At 42.0% G+C, this 14,555-nt stretch overlaps 1 long non-coding RNA gene across 1 annotated transcript in view; it reads left to right on the plus strand.

The window, feature by feature from the left end:
* Positions 1 to 477: 477 nt before the first annotated feature.
* Positions 478 to 14,555, plus strand: part of LOC122549544 (uncharacterized) — a 56,139-nt gene continuing 42,061 nt past the window's right edge. The window contains exon 1 of the long non-coding RNA XR_015756856.1: positions 478 to 603. This is a non-coding gene — a long non-coding RNA (uncharacterized LOC122549544). The remainder of the gene's footprint in view (positions 604 to 14,555) is intronic.

The raw sequence follows: 14,555 nt of genomic DNA on the forward strand, positions 1-14,555 counted from the left end.
TACTCTTCAAAAGGTGCCTCATTGGCTCCATATCACTTCTGGACATTCCAAGGTTATGAATGGTGCTATATAAATGTAATTCTGGATTAGTGGAGCTGGAAGAACACAGCAGTTCAGGCAGCATCCAAGGAGCTTCAAAATCGACATTTCGGGCAAAAGCCCTTCATCAGGAATAAAGGCAGTGAGCCTGGAGCGTGGAGAGATAAGCTAGAGGAGAGTGGGGGTGGGGCGAGTTTGTTTCACGACATGGTTGAAGAGCTTCAGGGCAGAGAAAATGACCTGGGAGTTGCAGTGGGAGAGAGACTCCCTGAGATTCTTGTAGAGAGAGGAGGAAAACTTCTTCCCACTGCAACTCCCAGGTCATTTCCTCTGCCCTGAAGCTCTTCAACCATGTTGTGAAACAAACTCGCCCCACCCCCACTCTCCTCTAGCTTATCTTTCCACGGTCCAGACTCACTGCCTTTATTCCTGATGAAGGGCTTTTGCCCGAAACGTCGATTTCGAAGCTCCTTGGTTGCTGCCTGAACTGCTGTGCTCTTCCAGCACCACTAATCCAGAATCTGGTTTCCAGCATCTGCAGTCATTGTTTTTACCTATATAAATGTAAGTTCTTTCTCTCTAAAACTAATAGAAGAGAACAGTGAAGGTACAAAAATTTGTTCATAAACTTCAATTGCAAATTACCCTAGCCACTGTCACTTGTTTTTTGTCGACTTAAAGTAAAGAAAAGTTTGGATTTAACTCATATTTGTTTTCCATGACCTTTTTTCTAAAAGAGAATTGGAAAGGCACACTATTCTTCTTGTGAATAGATTGCTAAAGTAAAGATATGGGAAGCTGTGACTTCTATCTCTTGTTTTGAGATTCGTACCTTCAGATTTGAATTTGTGCTTTTTATCAGTAAAACGAGATTATTTGTAACAAGCATTTGAGCAAGAGGAAACTCAATTTATTCTCAGGATATTTCCATGTGAAGGGGGTTTCGCTGCGTGTTCATTAGAAGGTGATTGTTATGCACAGAAGGTAGGTGGGACTTCATTTGCGTGTCAGAGTCACTAAAACTTGTATTTACTCGTCTTACAGAGGAATTCCCCTGGATATTTTCCTCTGAATTGGTCATTTTTTTCCCCAACCTTTTCTGTTCTCTCCTCCAGAAACAACATTACATATTTGACAGGAAAGACCCCTGGGCTTTCTGATGATTCATTGTGTCATGACTACATGGAATACACTAGACTAATTAGCTGCTCTTTTCTTGTCCCAACATTTTTTGATGTTAACATGCACTCTTCTGCACAGGGAACAGGCCTTCCTCAGGTTTGATTCCAATACTCAACTGAATTGGTCGACCTCAACAAAAAAGGCAGTGCAGTTGGCCATAGCAACCCTGGCATGCGAAAAGGAAAATCCCCATTAAAGTTCCGTTTCTGACTGCTATACTATTAGAAAATATATATCAGATAAACAACTTGGTTGTGGTATCTCCTGTGCCCAAATTGCCATTTGACAGACTTGTGGAATAGAGAATAGCCTCCAGTAGGCCTGGCCTCCTTCCTTATACATGCACACACAATATAGTTTCATATAACTCATATACCTACATTTATTTACAATGAAGGCGTGATGACTCCATCTCAGGTAACCCAAAACTTTGGTTGCGTTAAAGTTGTCGGCCATTTCCACTGGCAGAATAGAAAATCTATTGGAAGTATGCCCAATATAAAAATCAAAGTTCTGGACTGGTATTTCCAGATAAATTGAACTAGCTCAAGCTAGGCATAAAACTGTGCCAACTAATTGGAGTGGAGTTTGGCAATGATGCAGAGAAATGTTATGGTTAAGTCATCATTCAACATGACGATCTGTCTGTGAAACTCGGCAAGGCCAAAGTTACTGATGTTTGGAGACAAAGTGAAGTTGGTCCAACAACTGGAAACTGTGGTGCAAATAAAATGGCAGACATTGCAAAGGATTATGAATTTCCACCAGGTTTGTCAATCGTTCTGAAACCCAAGCTGAAAATATTGGAACAGTTTGATGAATGGGCATTTTCTCCAACAAAGAAGAGGGTGAGAACAATAGCCCATCTCAACATTAAAGAAGTTCAGCTAATGTCGTTCTTGGCAATACAAGCAGATAATATTTCCATCTCTTGAGGAAAGGGGAATGACTCCAGCAAAAAGGTTGGACAACAAGGCGTTATTTAATAGGACACATTTCGAACAGACTTAGCAACTCAAGATTCAGCTTCTATGAGACACTATCAACAGCAGCAGAATCACACTCCAAATCAATCTGCAACCTCATGCCCTGGCATATCCTCCACTCTGCCACTACCATCAAGCCAGGGGATAAACTCTGGTTCAATGGAATGTATGGGAGGGATGCCAGAAGCAGACTAGGGTAAATCCGAAAATGAGGCTGCAACCTGGTGAAGCTACAAAACAGGACTATGTCTGTGCCAAATAGATAAGTAGCAAGTGATAGAGCTAAGTGACTTTGCAACCAATGGACCATATCTAAGCTCTGCAGTTCCACTGATCTATCTGTGAATGATGTTATACCATTAAACAGCTCACTAGAGGAGGAAGCTCCACAAACATTCCCACCCTCAATAATAGTGGAGCAAATAATAAGGCTAAAGCATTTGCAAATATCTTCAGCCAGAAGTGCCCAGTGGATGATCCATCTCGACCTCCTCCAAAAGTTCCTAGCATAACAAACACTTGGGTTGAGCTAATTTAATTCACTCCATGTGATATCAGGAAATAATTGGAGCCATTGGATACTAAAAGACTATAGGCCCTGATAACATTCAGCATTGGCATTGAAGGCGAATGTTCCAGAATTTGCCATGCCCCTAAGCTAAGCTGTACAAGAACAACTCCAATACTGGCATTTACCTGGCAATGTGCAAAATTGCCCAGGCATGTCCTGTTCATAAAATGCAGGAAAAATAAATTCAGTCTATCCTATCAGTCTACTCTCGATTATCAGTAAAGTAAAGGGAAGCGTCATTAACAGTGCTATCAGGCAGCATTTGCTCAACAATAACTTGCTTAGTGATTCCCAGTTTGGGCTCTGCCAGGACCACTCAGCTCCTGACTTCATTACAGTCTTGGTTCAAACAGGGACAAAATAGCTGAATTCCAGAGGTGAGGTAAGAATGACAGCTTTTGACATCGAGGCTGCATTTATGCCTAAAAATCAAATACCAACGGCAACTGATCTTTCACATGATCAAAGTAGGAGCAAATTACTGCAGATGCTGGAATCTGTACTAAAATCAAAAAATGCTAAAGATCACAGTGGGTCAGACAGTATCCATGGAGAGAAAGCAAGCTAATGTTTCAAGTCTAGACGACTCTTCATCAGAGCTTAATGAAACATTAGCTTGCTTTTTCTCTGTGGATGCTGCCTGACCTGTTGTGATCTCCAGGACTTTTTGTTCTCACATGATCAAAGCTATTGAAAAGAAGCAGGAGAAACAAGCATAATTGTTTCATATTCATTAGAAAGAAAGCGTGGAAAATGTTGATGGAAGCTACAATACTTCTGCCATGCCAGGTTCAAACAATCTACAACTGCGAAGTCTATAGAGATGCTCCAGAACTTCACACTGCAGCATGAAAAAATGAAACATACCTTTGATTGCATTGGCAACATGATAGTTCAAAGTCAGTGTGTTAGGCAAAGTGAAGATTACTGAGTTTCTTTTGTGTTTCTAGCAATACCTTTCAATATCTTTTACTGCACTAGAGCAATTGCAGTTGTAGATAAATTCAAAAATAAAGGCACTTTGAACATTTTTACTGCATCACTGTGTTTTCTTTTTTTGGCATGGAGCATGCGTGTAGGCAAAACTGGATTGTATAATGTGTTTCCTCAACTATTTCAAAGCTCCTCGTATTATGAATTTGTGGAAAGGTCTATGTGAATTGACTTATTGTAATTTAACTTGAATATAAATGCTAAGAGATAACTTAATGTTCAAGTCTGGGTAATGTGAAGAAGTTGAATGTGGTAAGATCATGTCATATCATAAAACTGCTGAAGCCTAACCTTTAATTAATTATTAACAGAAAAGCTAACAGTCTGCGGGAGCACTTTGTGAATATATAGATGGCTGTTCATTAGGCCAAAGCCAGACACAATAACCCAAGGACAGAGTTGGCAGCCAGTGATTTTGAACTTGCTGAGTTCACCAGTTCCCTTGTGCCAAGATCAATATATTGAGAAGAACAATATTTCTATCCTCGAACCAACCTTATCACAGATTATGTCCCACTTGCTAGAATTGTTACTTTCCTTCAGTACAATCTCTAGATTTATCATGTAGCCCATGTTGCTTTGGATGTGGGTAGTGAGGATTAAGAATTTTAAGATCAACCAGAATCTTGGGATGGTGATGGGATCAGGGTTAGGGTCAGTGGAGCTCCTGTGAGAGAGGAGTCAAATATTAAGTGAAAAAGTTGGACAATGGCACTGAACAGTTGGACTAAATGGCCTTTTCCTATGCTATTGTATCATAGTAAATAAATAGATTGGAGATAGAGGGTAGGGGATCATTGAATTGAGAAGAAAAGGACAGTGAGAAAGAGCAGTTCTGAAGATTAGTCATATTGGTCTTGAAATATTAATTCTTTCTCTCTCTTCCAGATACTGCCAGATCTGCTGAGTTTCTCCAGAATATCCTACTATTATTTCAGCTCTCTAGCTCTGACAGAACCTTGCTGTTATTTTCATGGGAAAATAAACATCTTGGAGAGGGGAGGGACAGAGGAAATAAAGAGTGATGTGGAAAGGAGCTCAGTAAGGATAGGAAATTGGAGGGTGGAAACTCAAGACCTTGGAATGTTGACACGGGCTCAGGGAACACAACCTGTGCACTTTTCTATCTCTCAAAATGCACTCCAAACCAGTGTGTGACTTTGTCTAAGGATTTTGTATCTTAACACAGGGGCCGTGTTCGCAGTGTACTTTATAACCTGCAATAGAGTGAGTGAAGAATGTAGGTGTGGAAACAGGAAGGCTGGCCTTGTGCTCCAATACAGCAATTAGCTTCTAATTTGGTTTAAAGGTCCATGGAATCTCAGTTGTCACATCCTAATATATAGTATCTGTTGTTTGATTCTGATGTGTGAGATCTAATGGTGTAGCATTTGATATGTGACACCACAGCAATTTGTATTATCTGCTATGCGACTGCTGATATTTAATTCTCACATATGGTATGTCTCATATGACTGGTGCATGGTACATGGTACATGTCATCTGACATTATGTGGAGTAGATAGATCCTTGATAAGCAAGGGATTAGAACATTAGGTGAGAATGAGGATTAATCATCAGCTATGATCATATTGAATAGTCGAGCAGGTTTGAGGGGCTGAAGGACATAATCCTGCTTCTTAGTCATAAGTTCACATGTAAATCTTGTATATGAAGCCAGATATTTTAACCACTGTGGGGTTGGGAATCTATTGCAAGTGGAATTTAATATCATATTTCCGAAGGTCGTCTCAGGATCTTGACATCCCTGGGAGAGATATAAATTTTCAAAAGGTCCAGACTGGGGAGAAGGATAGGGAACATATTTGGCACAGATAAGGTGAAAGCAAAAATCTATTCTCCAAGGTAAGGGAGTTCCAAAGTCGAGGGCATAATTTTAAGATGAGAGGAGAAGGATTTAAAAGGGACCTGAGGGGTAACTTTTTCACACAGAGAGTGGTTCATATGTGGAATGTACTGTCAGAGGAAGTGGTGGATAAGGTACAGTTACAACATTTAAAAGACATCTGGACAGGTACATGAATAGGAAGGGTTTAGAGGGATATGGGCCAAATGCAGGCAAATGGGACTCATTTAGTTTGGGAAACTGGTTGGCATGGATGATTTGGACCGAAGGGTCTGTTTCCGTGCTGTTTGACTCTATGACTCTGCATCTACTATACTACATACCCATGACGTAAATTCCCTCAACCAATGACCTAAGAGATTATGTAATTTGTATTTTGATAAAATAATTTAATCTTCAAAATGTGAGCATCTGGCAAAGATTTGACTTATTGCCCAAACCAAGTCGCCCTTAATCAAATAGTGCAGAGCTTTCTCCTTCAGTGTCTGCAATTCTGTATTATGCTTGGCGTGACTGAACTACTTTCTAGGTCACTTCAGAGGTGAGTCATCAGGTCAGATTGGAAACCACACAAAAAAGAACAATATTCACCTAGAGTGTAATGAAATGGTGGAATAATGAGGAAAGAGAATTTAAGCCTACAAATTTAACAAAGTTTTTAATGGAGAGACCACATCAATGAATACAAAATACTGAATAATCAAGTAAACATTTTCTTATAATGAATGATGTAAGTAGGACTAGAAAAGTTAAATTTAAGTCAACAGAAAGTTATTTCAAAACAGATATTAGAAATAAATACTTAGAGCAATTTGCCAGTCAAGATGTTAGGGAAGAAAGAGTATTTTGAGTTGTTACAATGAGCAAGTGTAGAATACTAGAGGAGGATCTTGATGAGCTAAATGGGATCTCCTTGACTAGAACTTTTCTTATTTTATAGAGACAAGATAATAAAAACAGCTGTATGATCGTACAGAACTTGAATATTAATGAAAAAAGATTCATTTTCTGAGGCTTTTGCCTTTTATTTCTCAGGACAATTCACAAGAAGTACCAATACTTTTACACTGCATGGGAGGGAAGTGGTGATTAGCTGGCAAGTGCACTTTGATTGGAGGAGGTGTTCCAAGGCGAATGTACCAATTAATGCTCAATGTTAGTTGACTATCAATTTAAATTTGATTAGTCATGACATTGCCCTGAAAAATGCATTACAGAATCACTGTGACTTATTTTGTTGAGACAGGTGCTATGCATGTACATGTTTTTTTCTGTCTGTAAAGAACTGGGCCTTGTGCAAAAACAATAATGTTTAGTACATGTATGTGCTGTAAGCCTGATAGATAATCCCAAATTGATTGTCACTGTAATTCATCACACATGTGGGATTATTTAACAAATGCTATGCAGTTGCAGAATCGTACCTAATATTGGACCGTGTATTTTGAGCATTGCACATTGTGTATGGCCAGCAACTTGCTTATAGCAAACAGCTAAAGGAATATGCTGTTTGATATGATCTGCCATTTATTTTGGGTCTATGGTTTACATACGTAGCATCATAGCGGTACTGAGATTCATATTCATATTCCCATTACTTGTTCGTGTGGAGGCAAATATAGTTTTGGCTTGATGGCAGCATCCTGTCAGTGACAAATTTCACTCACATTGCTACTGCACAGTTGCAGCATGAAATAGCTAGTTTCACCTATTGCTCAAATGTTTGAGTTACCTCACTGATCCAGGGTCATCTGAGGTAGACTGGCATCTTTTCATAGCCAGAAGTGAAAGCATTAGGCCCATGGATAAATTTGTGTGATATATGACGAGAAATGATCTGCTCATAGTAGCCATTATCTTTCTCTGATGGCTTTAATGTGGCCTAATTGATCATCAAGCTTTTACATGTACAATTGGCTCAGGCCTATTCACAAAGTTGCTCATAAGGCCAGTCTTACAGCACGTGGAACTATAGGAATCCAATACATTTTCCACACAGTCAATCTGCATTATATTTCTAAATTTGCTTTCTTTGAAATATTTCTTTTTAGTACATTGCCACTTTTTGTTCTTTTACTCTCAATTAAGCATAGGAATCTGCTGGTGTTAAAGACATTTAGTATTTGTCACAACATTTGTTTCATTACGATTAGTCCAAAAGGACAGGAGTGAAAAAGGAGTGACTTATAACCAGGATGGAAATTTAAAATTCCACAGAGGACCAAATGGATTGATATCTAGCCTCACCAAAGACTTTTTCAGTCAGACCTAGTTATCTGTTTATTCAACAGGTTTAGGTTGAAGTCTTTTCATCCACAATATGGATAATTTGAAATATAAACCATCCAAGATTTTTTGTCTTTTAATAAATGCTCCTACTACTGTTTCCAACGTTGTTCTATCTCCTTCAGATATACAAATAGAAGTGGTTCAATCAATCCTAATGACTCATAAAATATTAAACAAACACTACAAAATTTAAATTGTAACGTTTTACTTGTTACACCAGCTGAGTAGAGGGCATTGAAGAAAAGACAGATGAGGATGAGAGATTATGTGAGCTATATTAAATTACCCTAAGTAGATTGTTGTGTGTATGCTCATGTTTTCAGTTTGAAGTTGAAAATTATCCAAAGCTCTGTATGTGAGCCTTGACTCTGATAGCAATTTCACCTTAGTTTGATGACTTTGGGTTCAATCCACACTAAAAGTTTAAACACATAACATATGTTGACGCTTCAGTGCAGTACTAAATAAGGGCTGTTCAGGAGTCACCTTTCAAATGGGAAATTAAACTAAAGTCTTGTCTGTAGGATGCAATTTGTCCAATGTCACTTTTCGAAATAGGGTAGGGGAGACATTCCTATTGTCCCAAACACCATTTATTCAACTAAAACATGGATAAAAAGATAAATTAATTGTGGAGTAGTTTTCACCAATTGAGAAAGACCACAGATACGATCATCACTGCAAGGTAAATTCAAGAAATTTGAAAGGACTGGCACCAACTAGAATCAGAGAATCCCAACAGTGTGAAAGCAGACCATTTGGCCCATCGAGTCCACAGCAACCCTTCGAAGAGCATCCCACCCAGTTACACCTTCTGATCCTATCCCTGCATTTTCCATGGCTACTCTTACCAGCCTGTACATCCCTGGACATTATGGGCAAGTTGCATGGCCAATCCACCTAACCAACATATCTTTGGGCTCTGTGAAGGAAACCAGAGCACCCACACAGGCATTCGCCGGAAGCTGGAATTGAAACCAGGTCTCTGGTGGTGTGAGGCAGAAGTACTAATTAATGAGCCACCGTGCTGCCCACAGTCCTGCGCTGTTATACTCTTTCCTAACATAGCCTTTGACTCTGTCAACTGTGAAGGCTCATAGCATATCCTCCTTAAATTTGGTCGCCCTCACAAGTGTGTCAGCATCCTCCACTCACGGCATGGTCCTCACCAATGGAAACACTACAGCAAGTGCTTAAATAAGTTTTGTCATTGCACCAACCCTTCTCCATTTTCTCTTTAAAACCGCACCTCACCTCCAGCAAATTACACACAGGCATGGAGATAACCTACCTACAAAACAGACAGGAAACTGTTCACCCCACACCACCTTCAATATGAAACAGAAAACTTCTTCATTCTTAGTCATAGAGTTTCGGTATGCAGATAACCCTGGTGCCTGAGCTCACTCAGACATTAAGCTCCTGATTGTTGAAATCTATGGTACTGAAAGGGTCAGTGCTAAAGACTGCATTTAGTTCCACTCAATCCAATGATGATATAAGAATTTGGGTGGGAAATCTTATGGTCTCGGGGGGGACAGACCTATTAGCCTAGGTCTCCTAACAGTCTTAGAAACTGAGATGAATAAATACTAAATGCAAGTTATGTCAAGTTCGCTCCAGTGATTCTTACCATGAATCCGAGCATGTTTTCTCAACAAACTTAATTGGCCTTTCAGTCCTAATGGCTAGTGTTGTGTCTGATATCTATTCCATCTTATCATGCTTTGTTTCTGGAGCAACGTACTTCTCACGAGATCCTGAAACTGACTGGGAACCCTAGCGCTGTGGTCATATTTAAAAGCTCGTTATGCTCACAAGACAAGAACTCTCAGTCCAGAGCTGTGATCAACAGTGGGAAACAACGTTCCATTTTGCAGGATTGGTTCTGGAGCTTCTAGTGGGCAGGGTGTGTGGAGGAGGGAATTCCTCCTCCCTGAGGACCAACGGTGGAGGTCATCCAGGTTAGAACACACTCAGTTGGCTGATGGAATGCCCAGAAATGTAGGAAGAAGGTCAATGTTCAAAATGAGAGTGACAGCCCTTGACATCAAGACTGCATTTGATTGAGTGTGGAATCAAGGAGACGCAGCAAATCTAGTATCAATGGGAATCAGGGCATAAACTCTCTGCTGTTTGGAGTTATTCCTACCTGACACATAGAAAGATGGTTGTAGGTGTTGGAGGTCCATAATCTCAGCACCAGGGCATCTCTGCAGGAGTTCCTCAGGGTAGTGTTCTAGGCCCAACCACCTTCAACTGGTTTATCAATGACCTTCTCTCCATCATAAGGTTAGAAGTGGGCATGTTCGCTGATGATTGCACAATGTTCAGCACTATTCTCAACTCCTCAGATACTGAAGCAGTCCATGTTCAAATCTAACAAGATCTGGACAAAATTCATGTTTGGGCTGACAAATGGCAAGTAACATTCACATCACAAATGTCAGGCAATGTTCATCTCTAACCAAGACAATCTAACCACCATGCCTTGACATTTAATGGTGTAACATCATTGAATCTCCCATTATCAGCATCTTTGGAGTTACTATTCACATGTTCTCACCACATAAACAGGTGGCTACAAGACCAGGTCAGAGGCTAGGAATTCTGCAGTGAGTGACTCACCTCCTGGCTCCCCGAAGCATGTCCACCATTTGCAAAGTACAAGTCAGGAATATCATGGAATATTCCTCTTGCTGGATGGATGCAGCTACAACAACACTCAAGAGTTTTGACATCATCCAGGACAAAGCATCCCACTTGATTGGCACAAATCACCAAGCACTCATTCCCTCCATCACATGTTTAGTAGCAGCAGTGAGTATTGCCCTCTGCAGCAATGAGTCCCACAGATTCATCACCCTCTGGCAGAATAAATTCATCCTCATCCTCATTCTAAAGTGGCGTCCGTTTACTCTGAGGTTTTGCCCTCTGTTTCTAATCTCTCCACTAGAGGAAACATTTTTTCCATGTCCATTCTATCCAGGTCTCTCAGTATTTTGTAAGTTTCAACCAGATCTCTCCCCATCCTTCTAAGCTCCATCGAGGACAGATCCAGAGTCCTGAACCACTCCTCATATGACAAACTTTTCATTCTCAGGGTCATTCTTATTAACCTCCTCTGGACCCCCTCCAATGCCAACATATCCCTTCTTAGATTCAGGAACTAAAACTGCTCTCAATATTCCAAATGTATTCTGACCAGAGCCTTATACAGCCTTAGCAGTACATCCCTGCTCTTATATTCTAGCCCACTTGAAATGAATGCTAACATTGCATTTGCCTTCCTAACTGAACTTAAGAGAATTCTGAACTAGGACTCCCATGTCCCATTGTGCTTTAGATTTCTGAAGACTTTCCCCATTTAGCAAATAGTGTAGCCTCTATTATTCTCACCAAAATGTATAACCTTACACTTTCTGACTATATATTCCATCTGCCATTTCTTTGTCCACTCTCAGCCTGTCCAAGTCCTTCTGCAGCCTCCCTGCTTCCTCAACACTATGTGCCCCTTCCCTATTTTTGCATCATCTGCAACCTAATCAAAGGTTCCTTCAGTTCCTTTGTCCAGATTGCTCCCAACATTGACTCCTGCATTTCAGGTTACCATCCTGAAAAAAGACCCCATATCCTCACTAACTTACTATGTTGGAATATTGCGTGCAATTCTGGTCTTCTTCCTATCAGAAAGATGTTATGAAACTTGAAAGGGTTCAGAAAAGATCTACAAGGATGTCGCCAGGATTTGAGCTATAGGGAGAGGCTGAACAGGCTGGGGCTGTTTTCCATGGAGCGTCGGAGGCTGAGGGGTGACCTTATAGAGGTTTACAAAATTATGAGGGGCATGGATAGGATAAATAGACAAAGTCTTTTCCCTGGGGTTGGGGGAGTCCAGAACTGGAGGGTAAAGGTTATGGAGAGAGAGGAAAAATATAAAAGAGACCTAAGAGGCAACTTTTTCACACAGAGGATGGTACGTGTATGGAATGAACTGCCAGAGGAAGTGGTGGAGGCTGGTTCAATTGCAATATTTAAGAGGCATTTGTATGGGTATATCAATAGGAAGGGTTTGGTGGGATATGGGCCGGGTGCTGGCAGGTGGGACTAGATTGGGTTGGGATAGCTGGTCGGCATGAACGCATTGGACCGAAGGGTCTGTTTCCATGCTGTACATCTCTATGAGGAGAAAGTGAGGTCTGCAGATGCTGGAGATCAAAGTTGAAACTTTATTGCTGGAACAGCACAGCAGGTCAGGCAGCATCCAGGGAACAGGAGATTCGACGTTTCGGGCACAGGCCCTTCTTCAGGAATGAGCAGAGAGTGTTCAGCAGGAGAAGATAAAAGGTAGGGAGGAGGGACTTGGAGGAGGGGTGTTGGAAATGTGATAGGTGGAAAGAGGTCAAGGTGAGGGTGATAGGTCGGAGTAGGATGGAGGCGGAGAGGTCAAGAAGAAGACTGCAGGTCAGGAAGGCGGTGCCGGGCTGGAGGGATTCGGCTGAGACAAGGTGGGGGGAGGGGGGTTGAAGAAACTGGTGAAGTCCAAGTTCATCCCCTGTGGTTGGAGGGTTCCCAGTCGGAAGATAAGACGCTCCTCCTCCGACCGTCGCGTTGTTGTGGTTTGGCGGTGGATGAGTCCAATGACCTGCATATCCTCGGTGGAGTGGGAGGGGGAGTTGAAATGCTGTGCTACAGGGTGGTTGGGTTGGTTCGTCCGGGTGGCCCAGAGGTGCTCTCTGAATCGCTCCGCAAGTAGGCGGCCTGTCTCCCCAATATAGAGGAGGCCACACCGGCTGCAGCGGATGCAGTAGATGATGTGGGTGGAGGTGCAGGTGAATCTGTGGTGGATATGGAAGTTTCCTTTGGGGCCTTGGAGAGAAGTGAGGGGGGGGGGAGGTGTGGGCGCAAGTGTTGCACCTCCTGCGGTTGCAAGGGAAGGTGCCGGGAGTGGAGGTTGGGTCGGTGGGGGGTGTGGATCTGACAAGGGAGTCGCGGAGGGAGTGGTCTCTACGGAAAGCTGATAGGGGAGGGGAGGGAAATATATCCTTGGTGCTGGGGTCTGTTTGGAGGTGGCGGAAGTGACGGCGGATGATGCGCTGTACATGGAGATTGGTGGGGTGGTAGGATCTCTATGACTCTATCTGGTTTCTGCCTGTCAGCCAATCTTCTATCTATGCCAGTTCCTTGGCCCTCACACCAAGGGCTCTTACCTTATTTAGCAGTCTCCTGTGCAGCACCTTGTAAAAGGCCTATGGAAATTCAAGTAGTTTACATCCACCGACTCTCCTTTGTCTAACTTGCTCATTATCTCCTCAAAGAATTCTAACTGACTTGTCAAACATGACCTCTCATTGATGAAACTGTGCTGACTCAGCTCTATTTTACCATGCACATCCAAGTACTCTGCAATCTCATCCTTAATAATGGACTCTGAAACCTTAACATTGAACAAGTTCATGGCCATGACCACTTCCATTTAGAAGGACAAGGGTAGCAGATACACAGGAAACACCACCTGCCATTTTCCCTTCAAGGCACTCAGACTCCTGACTTGGAAATATATTGCTGTTTCTTCACTGTCACTGGGTCATAATCTTGGAATTCCGTGTGTAAGGACATTGAGGGTCAGCCTACAGCATGTGGACTGCAGCGGTTAAAAAAGGCAGCTCACCACCATCTTCTCAAGGGCAATTAGGGACAGGCAATAAATGCTGGCCAACCAGAGAAACCCATTTCTGATGAGTGAATAAAAAAGACTCTGCATCCCAAGTGCAATCGTCTTCTGTGAGACCTCACACTCACTGTATCTCTGCTACTGCACTCACCTCTCAACCAGGACTCTTACTCTACCACTCTCAATATCTTCTCCACGCATCCTCACTTATCTCAACCCACAACAACACTAACCCCATGTACCCTCTGTACTGCCAAATTACATGCTGGGCACCTCTCCACCTGTACCAAAAGTAATATCTGGCACTCACTTTCTTCTTCCATAATGCATGACTCTCTCTCATTCCAGGAGGAAAACAATTCACCATAAGGCAAAAACAGCATAGACAAAGCGTGCTGTCCATCATTTGCTCCTCATCTCTTATGAGCAGAGGATCATCATTCTGACTGGTCTGAGCAGTGCCTAGACTGTTATCAGAGGCTGCCCTTAATCAAATGTGTTAGAATCCACTGAGTAAACTCTATCTTCCTTGATAAAAAACTGAAAGAGCTGTGGATGCTGTAAATCAGAAAAAAAGATGGAAATTGCTGGAGAAGCTCACCGAGTCTGGCAGCATCTATGGAGAGAAATCAGATGTTTTGTGTCAAGTGCCCCTTCCTTAGAACTGATTGTAGCTAGGAAAGTGTTGGTTTTTCTGCAGAAGAAAGGGTGGGGGTGAGGGGGTAAGGAGTAAATGATAGGTGGGGTAGACTCCAAAGAAAGAAAAGGAGTGGGCAATGATCTGGATAGGAGGGGGAATAGCTACTAATGTGGACTATTAGTGGCTAACATTGAGTTGTGTATAATAATGTGATAACAAGGCCTGGTGAGTGGGGATTGGGGTAAGGACATGGGAGAGCTCAAGCCCTAAAGTTGTAGAACTTGATATTGAATCGAGAAGGCTGCAGGGTCCCC

Source organism: Chiloscyllium plagiosum, unplaced genomic scaffold (assembly GCF_037043375.1).
Source record: "Chiloscyllium plagiosum isolate Xiang-an unplaced genomic scaffold, Cpla_swu_hap1 HiC_scaffold_4, whole genome shotgun sequence".
Classification (NCBI taxonomy): Eukaryota; Metazoa; Chordata; class Chondrichthyes; order Orectolobiformes; family Hemiscylliidae; genus Chiloscyllium; species Chiloscyllium plagiosum.